The sequence below is a fragment of the Pseudopipra pipra genome, chromosome Z, assembly GCF_036250125.1.
Source record: "Pseudopipra pipra isolate bDixPip1 chromosome Z, bDixPip1.hap1, whole genome shotgun sequence".
Classification (NCBI taxonomy): domain Eukaryota; kingdom Metazoa; phylum Chordata; class Aves; order Passeriformes; family Pipridae; genus Pseudopipra; species Pseudopipra pipra.
Genome location: NC_087581.1, coordinates 7,473,024 through 7,479,023, shown reverse-complemented (window position 1 = coordinate 7,479,023; position 6,000 = coordinate 7,473,024). Strand labels below are relative to the sequence as shown.

The 6,000-nt window shown below is 37.1% G+C and overlaps 1 protein-coding gene across 15 annotated transcripts in view; it reads right to left on the bottom strand.

Annotated features, from left to right (window-relative positions):
* Window positions 1-1,995: 1,995 nt before the first annotated feature.
* Window positions 1,996-6,000, bottom strand: part of CELF4 (CUGBP Elav-like family member 4) — a 701,489-nt gene continuing 697,484 nt past the window's right edge. For 13 of the 15 annotated variants that reach the window (XR_010427009.1, XM_064643108.1, XM_064643107.1 and 10 more), the window contains one exon: window positions 1,996-4,450. The gene's annotated coding sequence lies outside the window, so the exon portion shown is untranslated. The remainder of the gene's footprint in view (window positions 4,451-6,000) is intronic. The other 2 variants (XR_010427010.1, XM_064643105.1) reach the window with 1 other exon arrangement.

Sequence of the window (6,000 nt, the reverse complement as noted above, 5' to 3'; positions counted from 1 at the left end):
ATTGCTTCAGATGGGGGTGTTTGTTTTGCTAATTGCCTGCCCCAGCAACACAGTCCCATGCTGTAACAGGATCATACTGCAGTTTGTTTTGCTTTACAGCACCTGCAGTGTAAATGGGTGGACTTCCTTTGGAGAGAAGCATGGAGTCTCCGTAAGGCAAGTACTTAAATGTTAAGTCAGGGCTGGTGTATCTGTACAGCCCACAGAGGGGTGCCTTTATCAACCATAAGGCCACGTCTACATTTGTGCTTCAGCCCATTCTGTTTCAGTCTGTGTCTCTACCATAACCAGGGAGCTGAGTATGTGAAGTACCCATCACTTAGTTTAGGCAGCAATGTGGTCACAGCAGTGCTTTATTCCCCAGCACACCATTGTAAATGACCCTCCAGTGGGCTGACTCCTCTTGTGGTGCCTCCCTCTTTGTTGGGGAGTGAACTTGGAGATCTGACCAGCCTTTGAGCTGGCATGTAATGCGTGGGGATGTGCTGGGAGAAAGGTCAGGGCCAGGCATGGTCCCTCCTGTGTCACTGGTTGTCCCTGCTGATCCTCATATCTGGATTCCCCAATTCAGGAACCCCAATAGTGTCTCTGCAAAGTCAAATATTTTTAGGGGTACTGATGTAAGCCACAGAGGCAGCTTTAATAGTGTTTTCTGGTCTCCTCTTGGGAGCTGGTTGCTCTCCAACACTGGATATTTTATCTCCCGTTTATTGCAGGGTACCTGAAACAAGATTCTGAAATCTTGTCTTACAATCGTCAGTCAACAGCCCCCAACTCTTTCTCATTGCCCAGAAGTGTCCCCAGCTGGATGCCCCAGGGATGCAGCCCATCCTGCTCAGACAACATGGCCATGTTCTTGCAGGTACATGAGGATGTACCTCACACTGCAGTGACACAGCTTCTACCTCAGGGAGGGTAGGGGAGAGCTCTGGGGAGCTTGAAGGTCACAAAGTAGGGTGGGGAAGGTGGCCTGAGTAGTGAGGAGGGATTTAGGCAGTACTTGTTCCCTTTGCTTAGTGCTCCCTTTGCTATGCCACTTTGGGAAATTGAGTCTTTCTTGTTTGTTGTGGGGCTTTCCCCCTTCAAGAGAAGAGATCTTCACCTTCCCTCAGCCCTCCGCCCCCACCTTAGTTCTCAACCCGGCCCAGGTAAGAGGTTGAGTCTCTGTTTGTCCTCTTCATCCCTGCAGCTCAGAACAGGATGCTGAATAGCCTTTGGCACAGAAACCTCTTCTTACTGGAGACCTAGTTCTATCTCAGTGACGTTTGAGATCAGTTTGCACATCTTTAGCCTACTCATCCCTCTACAGAGCATCTTCTCTGTCCAAAAGCAGAGATGGGATTGGTGTATGTGCTGTTCTGTATTTGCCTTTACCTTCAGATGAAAGGCAAATACTGACCATGTTCCCTCCTTGTATTCATCATCTGATTTATATTTCATTTGTTTCTATTGCCCTGAACAGACATAAAAAAATGTGGCAGTTTGAGTATTAATACTCTTAGTATTAATAATAGGAGTTTGTACTAATAGAGCTCCTTCCGTCTGTGGACTGCAAATTATGGACAAGCACCATTAGTCCCATTTAGAGGTGGATTTAGCTGGTGCAACTTGTCCAAATCCAGATGCAGCTGCAAGAATCAGGAAGAAAATGCAAAGGCTCCTGGTTTCAACCCGAGCCCCAGCTCAGCTGATCTGCTACAGCCATTTCAGGGGGAAAAAATAACCGTTCAAAAGGCAAGATGTGAGGCATGCTCAGGAAGAAATTGAGCCTCATCTCTGGAGATTGCTGAATTTCACAAGGTTTTCCCAAAGCAGCAAAAGGAACAATGTCCCGAGCTTTGGCCTCTATACTTATCAGCATGAAAAAACCATGAGCGTGAAATCAAACAACAGGCTTCAAATGGGAGCTACAATGACTCTAATTTGTATGTACCATTATTTGATCTTCTAACCTACTAGGTTTAAGGTAAACCACACTGGAATATCAAGCAGACATTAAATGAAACAGTGTCATTAATTCAATCCAATGAGATACGTTTTATATAACAAAGGGATTTGTTCTGATACTCAAACAATGTATATTAATGAAAGAGTCGAAATAGATTCATTTTGTTCTCAAAGCAAACACATTAAGGGAAGCCATCAAGAAGTAAAGAACACAGCTTTTTTTTTTTTTTTTTTTTTTAAACTGTGCTTTATTTAGGGCTAAGCTGGAAAGCGTCATTCAATAATTACAGAAGATTACAAGGAGTTTTAGGGAATTGAGAGTGAAAGAGCAGTTGTATGGAACTGCAGCTGCGTTACACATCTGTACTTCCTAGCTGTGGGCTCAGTTTGCTTCAGTCCTTACTCTGGCAAAATGCTCGTTATATCCCCATGAGAGTTTTGGAAGAGTAAGGACTGCACGGTTCGGCCCAATATATAATCAAAATTAACCTTAAAAAAACAAAACCAAAAACAGAAACAAAAAAAAAAAAAAAGGAAAAAGAAAAAAAAAAAGAAAAAAGTTCAAGATTGAGATAAAAAATACAGAGAGAAAGAAACAAGAATATTAAACAAGAGTAAAACCAAATAAATAATCAAAAAACAATTATCACACTGCTCAATCGATGCAAACAAGTGTGAGAATGATGTAAATCAAGTTTTAAGACTGTGAAAATAAATTATAATAAATATGATATACTTTAAAATATATGTGTTCTTAAATAATTCATTGTTTTTTCTGAGTCAGATTTTTTAAAGCAATGTCTTATTTTTAACTGCTCTAAAGTCATTTACCAAAGATAAATATCGTGCTTTCATTAAATAGTTTTCCTTGTTTTTTCTCTATCATTACAATTAAAAGTCCTACAAAATATGCAAATTTATTTACAGAAAACAGAGCCAGCATCTTTTTTTTTTTTAAACATCCCCCTGTTTTTCAAAATTCCTTGTAAACAGTTTCAGAAATTCTTCAAAGAGATTGTTTCTTTAGTTTATTTTTATGTTTTTTTTTTTTAAGCTTTTTTAAAGATTTTTTGGTTTTTTTTTTCTTTTTTTTTGTTTTTTAAGATTAAGGTACTAGGCTAATCCCTTGCCCTGAAGGTTTCTAGAGCAAATATGGAAGCTACTGAAGCATAGGATGATGGGAATTTTGCGGACAGCAGATCATGAAGACATGAAGCGTTTAGCTGTGTTTTGTTGTTCAAGATAGAACTAACGTCTGATAAAAAGACAGCTGTTTTTTTTTTCCCATTTGCATTGTCTACAGAATTGAGTCTTGTCTTGTTTATTTTTTAATAGCTGGAATGCTTGCAGTTAAAAAAGCTGCCAAAATAGCCATTTTTCTCCTTTTTTTTCCTCGATAAATAACAGCATCCAACAGCAATTGGCAGAGAGTAGGAATTTATGCTCAATCTAAACTCTACAAAAATTACAGTTCTACAACATCTTTGTTTTTAGCATTAACGCTAACTTCTATGTAGTATTATTTTTTTTTTGCTTTTTTTTGTTTTTTTTTTTTATTTTTATGTTGTCTAATTTTTTCTATTATATAGGTATTTTAAACTTTCTTTTTTTAAATTCTGTACAACTATTAGGATTTTAAATGGGGAGAGTTAGAAGCATTTACAAACCTTTTTGTTTTCCATTTAATATCAACCATCTTTCCTTTCTCTTTTTCTATGCCTTTTTATGTACTTATTTATGTATTTATTTATTTACTTTTTTTTTGCTTTTCATAGATATCCATCTTACCTGCCTTTAACAACGCAATCCTTGCGTATTATACAGAAAACCATATGAAAGCTTCATAGACTCTAATTAATGTATAACCAAAGAACCTCCCAAAGTATCAAAGAACTATTATCTTGCCGTTTTAAAAGCATTTAAGCATTTGATTTTTTTTTTTTAATTTTACATATTTCATATAATCGCTCTCAAAAACTGTTTTAGGAACAGCTCAGAGAAAAGGAAAGAACTTCCATATTTTACATACAGCTACAAGTCTGCGGTAAAAAGTTTTGTCCTTTGGTCCCTATATAGCTAAGGAATGACAGATAAAGATGCTCAGTGACTGTTACCACGGGTTCTCGCATGGTAACCGCATCCTTGGTGGCAAACAGGCACTCCTTTGCCAGAATCCAGGTTTGCATCTCCTGTTTGAAGAAAAGCCGCTGTGGTGATATCAGTGTCTCTTCAGAAATCCCGGTTGAATCTTCCTCCTGTTCTGATTTTACTTATGTGTTTGTTTGTTTTCAAGCGCATGTCCTTCGAAGTCAGCAGATGTGATACTTTTCTTGAAGAAATGTTACAGTCTAAACAATCAAAGAGAGAATAGGTCTGAAGTCTTCAGCTTGACTGATATTTGCTGATATGTCAAAGGTGTAATCCAACAGTTCACGATTTTTTTTTTTAATATATATATACTTTTTTTTTTTTTTTCCTAAATGTGGCCCATTCAGCTGCTGCCCTAAAAAATGAAGAAGATCATTGCAAATTAAATCAAAAAGGGGAGGGGGAAGTAGGGAAGGTGTGGGGGAAATATTTGAGACGGGGGGGGAAAAAAGACCTAAAAATGAAAATGGAATTAAAATCAAGCCTGTTCTTTTGGGCCCAATCCTGCTCCTGTTGAAAGTAATGGGTGTTTTCTTCTCCCTTCAATTGGGACAGGATGGGGCTTCTGCTTTGGTGTTTTGATTTTGGAGGCATTGGCTCTGATTCTGCTCCCACTTAGCATCAACAGAAAGATTCCCCTTGACTTCAGTGGGAACCGGATCAAACCCAAAGTGAGCAAGGTAGTCACGATCATGATAAAGAAAAACACAATTGTTCCTAATAGCAGTAATAATAAATCAAAATAATATTAGGACATGTCTATGTAAATCTGTATCACTACGTATGTGGAGATAGCGGCATTTTGGTTATTTTTAAGTGCCACTTTACAATGCCAGATCACAATCTTGCTTGGCAGGCTTTTGAGTGTGAAAGGCATCAAGAAAGTGTAGTTCTATATTTTAATGGGGTGCCATCTATGACAGTGTATGAGCTTTCTGTGGAGACGTAGCTGCCAATAACATCTACTCCTTTGTGAATGTCAGAAAGTAGGACTTTGAACAGGCAATTTATAGGAGGTTAAATAAAAAAGGCTGTTGGAATAAACTTATTTTTGAAAAAAAAAATGTAAAGCTAACATTTCTTAAATAAAAAAAAATTATTTAAAAAAAATAATCATGATCCGACTAGGCTTGACATTTAAGTAGGATGCTTAATCATTAAGGATTAGCTCTTATCTCCTTCTAGCAAGCAGGTTCTTCTTATACACTCGGTGATTTATTACATCAAGAAACTTAGAAACTGCAAAAGGTCCACTCTGGTGGAAAAGTGTCATGCGGAATATCAATCCATGCTGGCAGGTTTTCACACTGTTGGTTCAACAAACAGCAAACCGTACACAGCAGTCTAAACAATTACAACACCAAAAATAATAATATAATAAAAAAATAAAAAACACTCGTCAAGGACCCTTTTTCAGTTGTAAACAAAAAGATGCATTTTGCTTTTTGATCTGGATGGGTTTTTTTCCCACTCAATCCCTCCCTCCCTCTAAGCAAATAATTTTTGCTGGAGTTGCTGCAATACGGCACCTTAGAATTAGGAATTCTTGAAAAGACATACAATGAGGCTTTTCTTGGGGTTGCTTTTTTTTGATTGCTATAGTTTTCAAACTACTGTTACTATCATTACTCTTTTTGGTTTTGGTTTGGTTTGGTTTTGGTTTTGGTTTTGTTATTTTTTTTTTTAATTTTTAGAAGGTGATTTGAAATATCCTAAGGGGGAAAAAAAAGGTGTCAATTGAAAAAGGCCCCAATTCTCCGGAAAAAAAAAATAATCACAAGATTTCCAGTGCAAAAAATTAACCACACATTTTTTCTCTCTATTTTTTTTCCAAATTATCTGTAGTTATAACAATCCCATTTTTTTTTCTAAAGAATTAGGAATCCATCTTTTTTTTTTCCTTCT